At 36.1% G+C, this 9,934-nt stretch overlaps 1 long non-coding RNA gene across 1 annotated transcript; it reads right to left on the reverse strand.

The window, feature by feature from the left end:
• Positions 1–335: 335 nt before the first annotated feature.
• LOC138899403 (uncharacterized) lies at positions 336–1,936 on the reverse strand. Its single transcript, XR_011410941.1, has 3 exons — positions 1,796–1,936; positions 674–742; positions 336–369 (listed from the first exon to the last, which is right to left on the reverse strand). It is a non-coding gene; the product is annotated as an uncharacterized lncRNA (long non-coding RNA).
• Between the last annotated feature and the right edge of the window lie 7,998 nt (positions 1,937–9,934).

Consider the following 9,934-nt stretch of genomic DNA (forward strand, 5'->3'; position numbering starts at 1 on the left):
ATATATATATATATATATATATATACTGGAAGTGCTCAAATGCAAGTAGAGAAACTACTCATAAGAACCAAACATTATTACAATATTATTATATTATTGAGGTGGAGTGTCTGCATATTCTTAGTTTTGAACTAAATATATTGTGTGGTACCTAACTCGCTCACGTTTCTATAATTCATAAATATAGAACCTCTCAATAAATAATTCAAACCTAAGAAACATAAATTGGTAGCCTAAAATAAGAAGAAATAAGATCTTCATAAACTATAACATTGTGAAATTCAATGTCATGGTTCATTTGTTTATCCCAGTGGCATTTTTAACTGCATCAGCTGCTCCTTGTGCAGTGGCCTTCACTTGCTGCCCCATCTATGTCAAAATATCACCAAAAATAGAACATATTATCTTTACTAATTATATATGAGTTTAAATTCTATATGTGTTAGATAGTGTAAAAAAATAATTATACGATCAATCACTTATAATAAAGTAAATATGTATAATAAACATTAATTGGTAATATGTTATCGATAGGTTAAACTAAAATGATACTGTGCTAGATTAAATTTATTTTTACTATGTCGATCAATGTATATATCTTAATCCATGATAAATAAGTTTAGAAAAATCAGATAATCTTGTCTAATAACGATGATAATAGAAATGGTCAAACCTCTTGCATTGTTTCCTTGGCAGACTGCGCAGCATTCCCAGCCTGTTCCATCAACTGATTACCTTTTTCCTATATGCATCAAAATATTACAAACGTTATATATCCAGGAAGCAGTAGCTAAAAACATTTTCAGCCCTTACTTAACTAAAGACAAGGTTGCACGAAAAGAAATGTTTTTTTTTCTTCTTTTAGGTACTCGCACGACGGCTCAACATTGTTGGTGGCCTAAAGCAAAATTTCGATGAGAGGGCTTAATTTTTTTTTTTTTAAAATTATATATTTTTATTTGAAATTTATTTTCCTAACTCTTTTAGATGCAAAATTATTAATAATTTTCTTATAATAAATTTATTCTAATAATTGTTTTTTGGAAAAACTTCTCTCCCCGGATGTAACTGTTATAGTAGTATTATTCTATAAGGAATATAGGCATTTGAAAAAAAAATTAAGTCTTGTTATCTTATTAAGTATGTCGATTAGAGTCTTATCTTCTACTGTAATATTTTCCTTAGCGCTATATAATTTGAGAAATAAGCATGTCAGAGTGGCTATTATGTTTTTATCGAGGTGAGTCAATATTTTTTTTAAATTTTTATCATCTAGTGACCTCAATTTTTACCCACCACATAAAAAAATCAAAGATGTTCTTATATGCTTCGGATTATTCAAATCTCAACAGTCAACATTAGTAATAAATTATTTTTTTTTTTCCTTTTTTGTATTAAAAATTATACTTTCTAATCTTAAGATAATCAATTATTTATATAAAATTAATTCATAAAATTATTACCAACGAAAAATGGGGCCCCCAAAATTTTGGGGCCTTAAGCCAATGCTTGGGCTGCCTTACACTTCAGTCGGCGTTAGGCACTCGCGTTGGATATGTCCAGTAAGAGGGATAAGGTGCCTCTACCAAAATATTCTTTTCATTCCACAGACTCAAATGCATAACATTTAAATAAGAATGAAAGGATCTCAACCATCTCACCACACTATTTATTTTGAAAGAACGTGTAACTATATATGCCACAACTTAGAAATGAAATTTCTAAAACTAAGATTGGGAGCATCATATATATACCCCAATAACTAGAATTTAAACAAAGAAAGAAATGGCAACACCTGGGCTTGGCCCTTGGTCTCGCCAGCTTGGTAGCTAATTTTCTGAGAATTATCCATGATTTGCTTTTGAACTTGGAAAAACAGAAACAATAAGTAATGATACAATTTAAAACTGAAACTCTTGTAGATTTTACAATTGTTGGATGTGTTTGTTTTACGATCGAAGACTCTGTATTTATAGATTTGAATACTCATCCAATGCTGACATCTGTAAATCTTGATTGTAAGGTAAGTGGTAACACACATTCTTGGCCTCAAAACTAGGAGAATTTGAGAAAAAGTCACCTGTCCAAATTTAGATCGGGGTAAAAGAATTTCACACTTACAAATCCCTTAAAACTCAGTAACTTTGACTTAAAACTCATATATGCGTTTAAAAATTTACTAGATAATTACAAATAATAGATTCCAAACTCAATAAATTGAATGATTTGTGGTAGGATTCCAAATTCGAATCCATAATGTTCTAATACTGAATTCACATATGAGTTCTTTCATAAAAAAATATAGTTAGTAACCTGAAAAATAAGATAGGTTACCTGTAACAACATGTTAGAAGAAAATAATAGTTAAAAAGATTATTATGCTGTTAATACTAGAAGTCGCATTTTTCTCTCTTCTCTCTCGGCGCACGTTAAGCGTGCTTTGCTAACAAGCGCTGATTGAAAATAGGGAGAGGGCGACCAAAACAGACTATGACAAAGGTTCAATTAGTTGAGTTCATTGCATCAGGAAGTCGGAATGAAAGTCTGGGAAGAGTCTCAACAGAAATAGAAACCCTAGGATGCGAAAAGGGAAAAACATCGACAGTGCCTAATTCTGGAGGATCTAGTGCCATGAAGATGAATTCACCAACCAATCTAGGAAATTCGAGTACTAGTATGATGAATTCTACACCTAAATCTGCTGGTGTGGTGATTGGTGTGGGAAGCCCAGCAACAACAATTGTTCCATTGCCTACTATAGCGAGAACAATGAGCATGCAATATGAAAAACTTACGACGATAAAAGAACACTCAATCAAGAGACTACTGATAGTACAAGCAAAACAATCCAAATGGAGGAGCAAAAAGGAAAGGAACAGAGTACTACCAGTGCACAAATTCAGGAGAAGACAAAATCAGATTCTAGGAAGGGTGAGAGAACTTGGGCAAATTTGTTTACTAGTAACAAGATGGCTGCAAGAGGAATGGACCTAATGTTTATACCTCCTATGATTCAAGATGGAATCAGGAAGGTCCAACGACAGCAGGAAGAGATGGAGGCTGAAAACACAAAATGGCATAAGGCTGTTTATATTGTATGTTATTGGGGATTCTCCATCAATAGGAGCCATGGAGCGGTTTATAGCCTCACAATGGAATTTTGCTGCTAAACCAAAAGTCTATTACCATAATGTTAGCCCAAGTTAAGGATAGTTTTGAAGATTGACAAAGAAACTCAGGGATGAACCAGGTCCATCACTGGTAGGCATAGACACATGCAGATTCAAAGTACGTGAGATGCACATGCAGGAGATAAACGAAATCTGGCATAATAATAGATATCTCCTGATCGAAAAGATTGCATAATTGATAAGGAGAAGGACTCCTTACTCAACGAGAATATTATCCAAGATAAGGATGGAGTTAGTAGTTGAGATTAACTAGAACTCTTCCACCAAGGAAGAGTAGCATTAGAACTCTAGTTATTTTCTACTCTAATAACTCTATAAATCGCAAGATGTTCTTATTCTACAGGTGACACACAAAAGCAGAAGTTAAACGTGAATTGAGAGCAAAATAGCAAGACATTTTGCAAGCAGTTCATGTGTGATTCAAGTGTGCGAACCTGAAGCTACATGAACCAGATAGAAGAGCCCGTTCCAAGTGTCCGTCTTTTATTCTAGTTAAATTGTAGTAGGTATTTTCATATTGTACCTTTCAGCTTTATCTAGAGGCAATTGTAATAGGTACTCAAAGTATTCAAGTTAGAGTTAACTTGAAGTTGTCGTAGCAGTTAGAGGCTGGTTGCCACAACGGGATTAGAGTTAATCCTAGGTTTACAAAAGTGTTTTGTAAATGCAATTTTTGGCTTAGTGATTTTGTGGCGAGTTTGGGAAAATCCTACTGGGAAGTAGGTCGTGTTTTTTTTACCTTTTGAGCCGGGTGTTTTTTACGTAAAATACTTGTGTTCTTTAATTTTTGTATTTATTATTCCGCAACAGTAGTATAAGGAACACATAGAAGAACCAGGTCCTTCCATAATCTGTACACATAAAAAATTGGACACCACACAAACCCCCCCTCTCTTTTATGGTATTGAAGTTAAAACATCAATTGGTATCAGAGCAGGTTATCCTTGAAGAGGCTAACACCTTAGGAGAAGATCAAGATTAGTGCACCACCTGGAAACTGGGAAGGGCAATCCACTGCTAGGCCACCACTCTTCAACGGCCAGTATTACTCTTGGTGGAAAAACATGATGAGAGATCACATCATAGGAGAAGACTATGAGCTCTGGGACATTGTCACAGATGGTCCACTAGCTACCATGAAGATAAATGATGAAGGAGAAGAGGTGCCAAAAACAAGAGCTGACTGCACTGCTGACGACTTGGGGAAATGGGAGAAGAATGCTAAAGCCAAAAAATGGATTGTATGTGGACTCGGTCCAGATTAGTACAGTAGAATCCAAAGCTGTACCGCTGCTAAGGAAATCTGGGACACTTTGCAAGTGGCCCATGAAGGAACACCTCAAGTGAAGAGGTCCAGAGGAACACTACTATATTCTCAATATGAGAATTTCACCGTGAAGGAAGGGGAAACCATCCAGGAGATGTATACAAGGTTCACCACACTGACAAATGAACTTAAGTCTCTTGGAAGGATTATTTCTGAAGAAGACAGAGTTGAGAAGATTCTGACAAGGGTTCTGCCAGTTACTTGGGAGAGAAAAATCATTGCCATTCAGGAATCAAAGAACATTGCTACTCTTAGGTTAGATGAGCTAATTGGAAATCTCACTGCTTATGAACTTAGAAGGCAAACCATGAAGATGGATGTACCCAAGAAGAAAAGGCGCCTGGCACTCAGAATCACTGAAGGTTCTGATCTAGAAGATGATGAAATGGCTATGATCACAAAGGACTTCAAGAAGTACCTAATGAGAGGAAAGGGTTCTTCAAGAAGTGGAGGCTACATCAAACCAATGGTTCCTGAAAAACAGGCCAATGAGGGTTGCTACAAGTGTGGGAAGACTGATCACCACAACAAAAACTACCCTCAATGGGAAATTGAATGGAAGAAGGAAAGAGCTGAACGAAGAAACAGAAAGAAGGAACAAGTTCATCCCAAGAAGTACAAAGGATCAACAAAGGATATGGTTGCTGCTTGGGGAGAAAGCTCAGATGAGGACTCAGATGATGAAGATGAAGATGAACAATCACTTATGGAAATTGGAGAATCCGATGAGGAATCTGAAGTAAGTATAATCCATCTAAAAGACAATATTAAGTTTTTGTCTAAAGAAAGGCTATCTAAGTTACTTCTAGATTTCATTGATGAATCTGAGGATATAAACAATGAAAAGAAACAGCTATCTAAGGAATGTGTAATTTTAAAAGCAAAGTGTAAGAACCTAGAACTTAGAGTTAGTGAGACTGTAAGTGAAAATACTGCACTAAAGAGCCAGGTTCATACATTTGAATCAAATATTCTAGAACTTAGATCTAAAAACCTAAAACTGAAATTAGGAACAAATTAGAAGACAGTTGATTGCACACAACTCACTCTAGAAGAAAATGTAGGTAAACTAAAAGATGAGTTATATAAGAAGGATAAGCAGGTAATAATTTTGACAAAGGATCTAGGCAAGGTCAAGCATGAACTAGACAGAACTTGTAAATGGAACAAGTCCTCTGATGCACTTTCATGGCTACAGGAACATCACAGTAGCAATAGAAGAGGAATTGGCTTTGGGAATCTGCCACCTAAATAGGATCCCAAAAGCAAGTATCTCACACTTCCTGAGAATAAAATTTGCACACACTGTGGTAAGACTGGTCACTATAAAAGTGAATGCACTGCAAAAGAAAAGGCTAGTCAAAAGAATAAAAAGTTTGTTCAAGTGAAAAATAGGCTGCCAGGTTGGGCTAAAAAGAATTTGATTCATCCTTTAGCCTATAGAAAGGGACCCAAACTAGTTTGGGTTCCTAAGACTAACCCTTGATTTCCTTTTGCAGGTCCAAGTGAAGGGGAGCAGCCAAATATGGTACATTGATAGTGGCTGCTCAAAGCACATGACAGGAAGAAAGAACCAGTTCCTTTCACTTGAGGACCTCAAAGGAGGTAGTGTCTCCTTTGGAAATGGTAAGAAATGTGAGATCATTGGGGTTGGTAAGGTAGGTAAGAATGGCTGTCACTCGATTGAGAATGTCTATTTGATAGATGGCCTAAAATACAGTCTAATTAGTGTATCACAACTGTGTGATAGAGGTAACTTGGTAGCATTTACCTCTACAAAATGCTTTGTGATTAATCTTACCACTGACAAGATTGTTTTGCAGGGAAAAAGAGTGAACAATATATATATATTGTAGATCTATCCACATTGTCAGAAAATGAACTCACTTGCTTAAGTATGTTGGACAATGATCCCCTCCTTTGGCACAAGAGACTTGGACATGCAAGTCTGAGTCAACTCAACAAATTAGTCTCCAAGGACTTGGTGATAGGACTTCCTAACATCAAGTTCAAGGAAGACAAAGTTTGTGAGGCTTGTGCAAGGAGGAAGCAGGTAAGATCTTCCTTTAAATGAAAGAAAGTGGTAAGTACCACCAGAATGATAGAACTGGCCTATATGGATCTCTGTGGTCCAATGAGAACATTAAGAAGATGTGGTAAAAGATATGTGATGGTGCTTGTTGATGATTACTCTAGGTTTACTTCGACATTGATTTTAACATCTAAATATGAAGCATTTGACATGTTCACTTCTTTTGTTAGAAAAACTCATAAACAACTAGGTAATCAACTTGCATCAATAAGGTCTGATTATGGCACTGAATTTGAAAATGCTAAATTTGCTGAATTTTGTGATGAGCATGGCATAAATCATAATATTTATGCTCCTAGGACTCCACAACAAAATGGAGTAGTTGAAAGAAAGAATAGGACACTTGAAGATATGGCTAGGACTATACTTCTTTCTAGTAAACTTCCCCATAGATTCTGGGCAGAAGCTGTAAATACTGCATGCTACATCATAAATAGATGCATGACTAGACCTCTTGTTGAGAAAACTCCCTATGAGTTACTTAAGGGGAGGAAACCAAATATATCCCATCTTAGGGCATTCGGATGCAAGTTCTTTGTGCACAATAATGGTAAAGACTCCCTAGGCAAGTTTGATCCCAGAAGTGATGAGGGAGTATTCTTGGGATATTCTTCACAGAGTAAAGCTTATAAGGTCTATAACAAAAGAACTATGTGTGTTGAAGAAAGTTTTCATGTAGTTTTTGATGAAACTAACATTCTTTCTGAGAGATAGGAACATGATGATGAAGCAATTGGTCTGGTGAGAAACTTAAATGAAACCACAGCCCAGACTAAAGCTGCACTGGAAGAAGGAACAGGTGATGGAATAGGTCCTTCTACTCAGGGCTACCTGAAAGGGGAAACAGAAAAAAAAGGAAATGATCCCCAAACCTCAATGGAACATGTCCCTAAACTTGTTCCACAACAACAAAACACTGAAGGAACATCAATAGCAAACCAGTTGGTTGTGAAACCTTACAAGTATCAAAGTTCTCATCCCATTGAGAACATAATTATTGATCCAACCTTCGGAATCAAAACCAGATCTTCATTAAAGAATGTTTGTGCTTTTGATGCTATTTTTATCTCTTATTAAACGTAATAATGTTGCTGAGGCTTTGCAGGATGCAGACTGGGTAAATGCAATGCAAGATGAACTCAACCAATTTGAAAGGAGTCAAGTTTGGCATCTGGTACCAAGACCCTTGGACAGATTAGTAATTGGCACAAAATAGGTCTTCAGAAACAAACTTGAGGGAAGATGGAACTGTTACAAGGAACAAGGCAAGATTGGTGGTTCAATGATATAGCCAAGAGGAGGGCATAAACTACGATAAAACTTTTGCTCCAGTTGCAAGGTTGGAAGCAATAAGACTCCTTATAGCCTTTGCTGCTTACATGGAATTCACTCTTCACCAGATGGATGTCAAGAGTGCCATCCTCAATGGCTATCTAAAGGAAGAAGTGTTTGTCAAGCAACCTCCGGGGTTTGAAAGCAAGGAGAGCCCTGATCATGTATACAAACTTGACAAAGAACTTTATGGGCTCAAGCAGGCACCAAGAGCATGGTATGAAAGATTATAAAAGTTTTTGCTTGAGCATAACTACAAGAGAGGTAAAATTGACAATACTTTACTCTTAAAAGAAAAAGGTAAAGATCTCTTGGTAGTTCAGATATATGTTGATGATATAATCTTTGGAGCAACTACTGTTAAGTTAAGTAAAGAATTTGCTAAACTAATGGGGAGTGAATTTGAAATGAGCATGATGGGTGAGCTTAATTTCTTTTTAGGCTTACAAATTAAATAAAATCCAAATGGAACTATGATCCATCAGCAAAAGTATGTAAAAGAGTTGCTTAAAAGGTTTAAAATGGAAGATTCCAAAGAAATTGACACTCCTATTGCAACAACTACAAAGTTGGATATAAATGGACCTGGTTAATCTGTTGATCAGAAGTTGTATAGGGGAATGATTGGCTCATTGTTATAACTCACTGCTAGTCGACCTGACATTGTTTTCAGTGTAGGCCTTTGTGCAAGATTTCAGGCAAATCCGAATGAGTCTCACTTGACGGCTGTCAAGAGAATTTTGAGATATCTAAAAGGCACCATTGATCTTTGTCTTTGGTATCCAAAAGGTAGTAATTTCAATCTTGTGGGATATGCTGATGCTGATTATGCGGATTTTCTTGTGGATAGAAAGAGCACCACAAGTATGGCACACTTTCTTGGCTCATGTCTTCTGTCTTGGGCCACCAAAAAGCAAAATTCATTAGCCTTATCTACTGCTGGAGCTGAGTATGTTGTTGCTGCTTCATGTTGTGCTCAATTGTTGTGGATCAAACAACAATTAATGGACTTTGGAATTGATGTTGGTTGTATCCCTATTTTTTTGTGATAACACTAGTGCAATTAGTTTGACCAAGAACCCGGTTCATCACAAGAGAACTAAGCACATAGATGTTAGGTATCACGTTTTGAGGGATAACTATGAAAAAGGGTTGATCACTGTGGAATTTTGTGCCATGACAAGCAAATAACTGACATCTTCACAAAAGCCCTAAGTAAAGATCACTTTGAAAGGAACAGGTTAGAATTAGGGATGATTAAGATCACCTAAAAGGATCAGTTCAGAATTCACAACGAAAAAACAAATTGAAAAAAAAATTGAGAAAAAAACAATTGTTGGTTATGGTTAGAAAATCTAAAAATGTGTATATAATTAGATTAATTTTTGCTCAGACTCATACTTTCAATCGTATGGTCTTGTGACATGTGTTAAAATGACTCATTAATCTCTAATGATATTTTCTCTATTTTGGCAAATTTAGACTTACACAAGAGAATTATCAGTGAAGAACCTGGTTTGTCATGATAACACGGTATGTTTTCTACACTCTGCATAATTTGAAATAATAATATTTGGATCATGAGCAGAGTCCTACTTAATTCCAAACTCCTTTTGGACTTATCCGTTACAAGTGAACCAGTTTTGTTCAAAAGAGTCCCAACCGAATTGAAGTACCTAAATTCTAGGGATACACTCCAAAGTCTTTTCAAGATAGAAATTCAATTTGATTAGACTTCCACACCCATTATCATCCTTTCCACCACCCCAATCTCTAAGAAAAGAGTAAAGATGATTGCTCGCAAGGTTGTTGCGGGGAGAGAACGAATTTAGAGAATAGGTTTGTACTAGTAGGGTCTAAAGCAGGTGTTGAAACTATAGAGTCTGGAGGAATTGATGGTAAAAATGAAAAACAAAAAGAAAAAGAGAGCAAGGGTGTTCGAATTAGTGTGAGGGGAAAGGATAAAAGAGTAGTTGATTCTTCACCCACTCT

This window comes from Nicotiana tomentosiformis, chromosome 9 (genome assembly GCF_000390325.3).
Source record: "Nicotiana tomentosiformis chromosome 9, ASM39032v3, whole genome shotgun sequence".
Taxonomy (NCBI): Eukaryota; Viridiplantae; Streptophyta; class Magnoliopsida; order Solanales; family Solanaceae; genus Nicotiana; species Nicotiana tomentosiformis.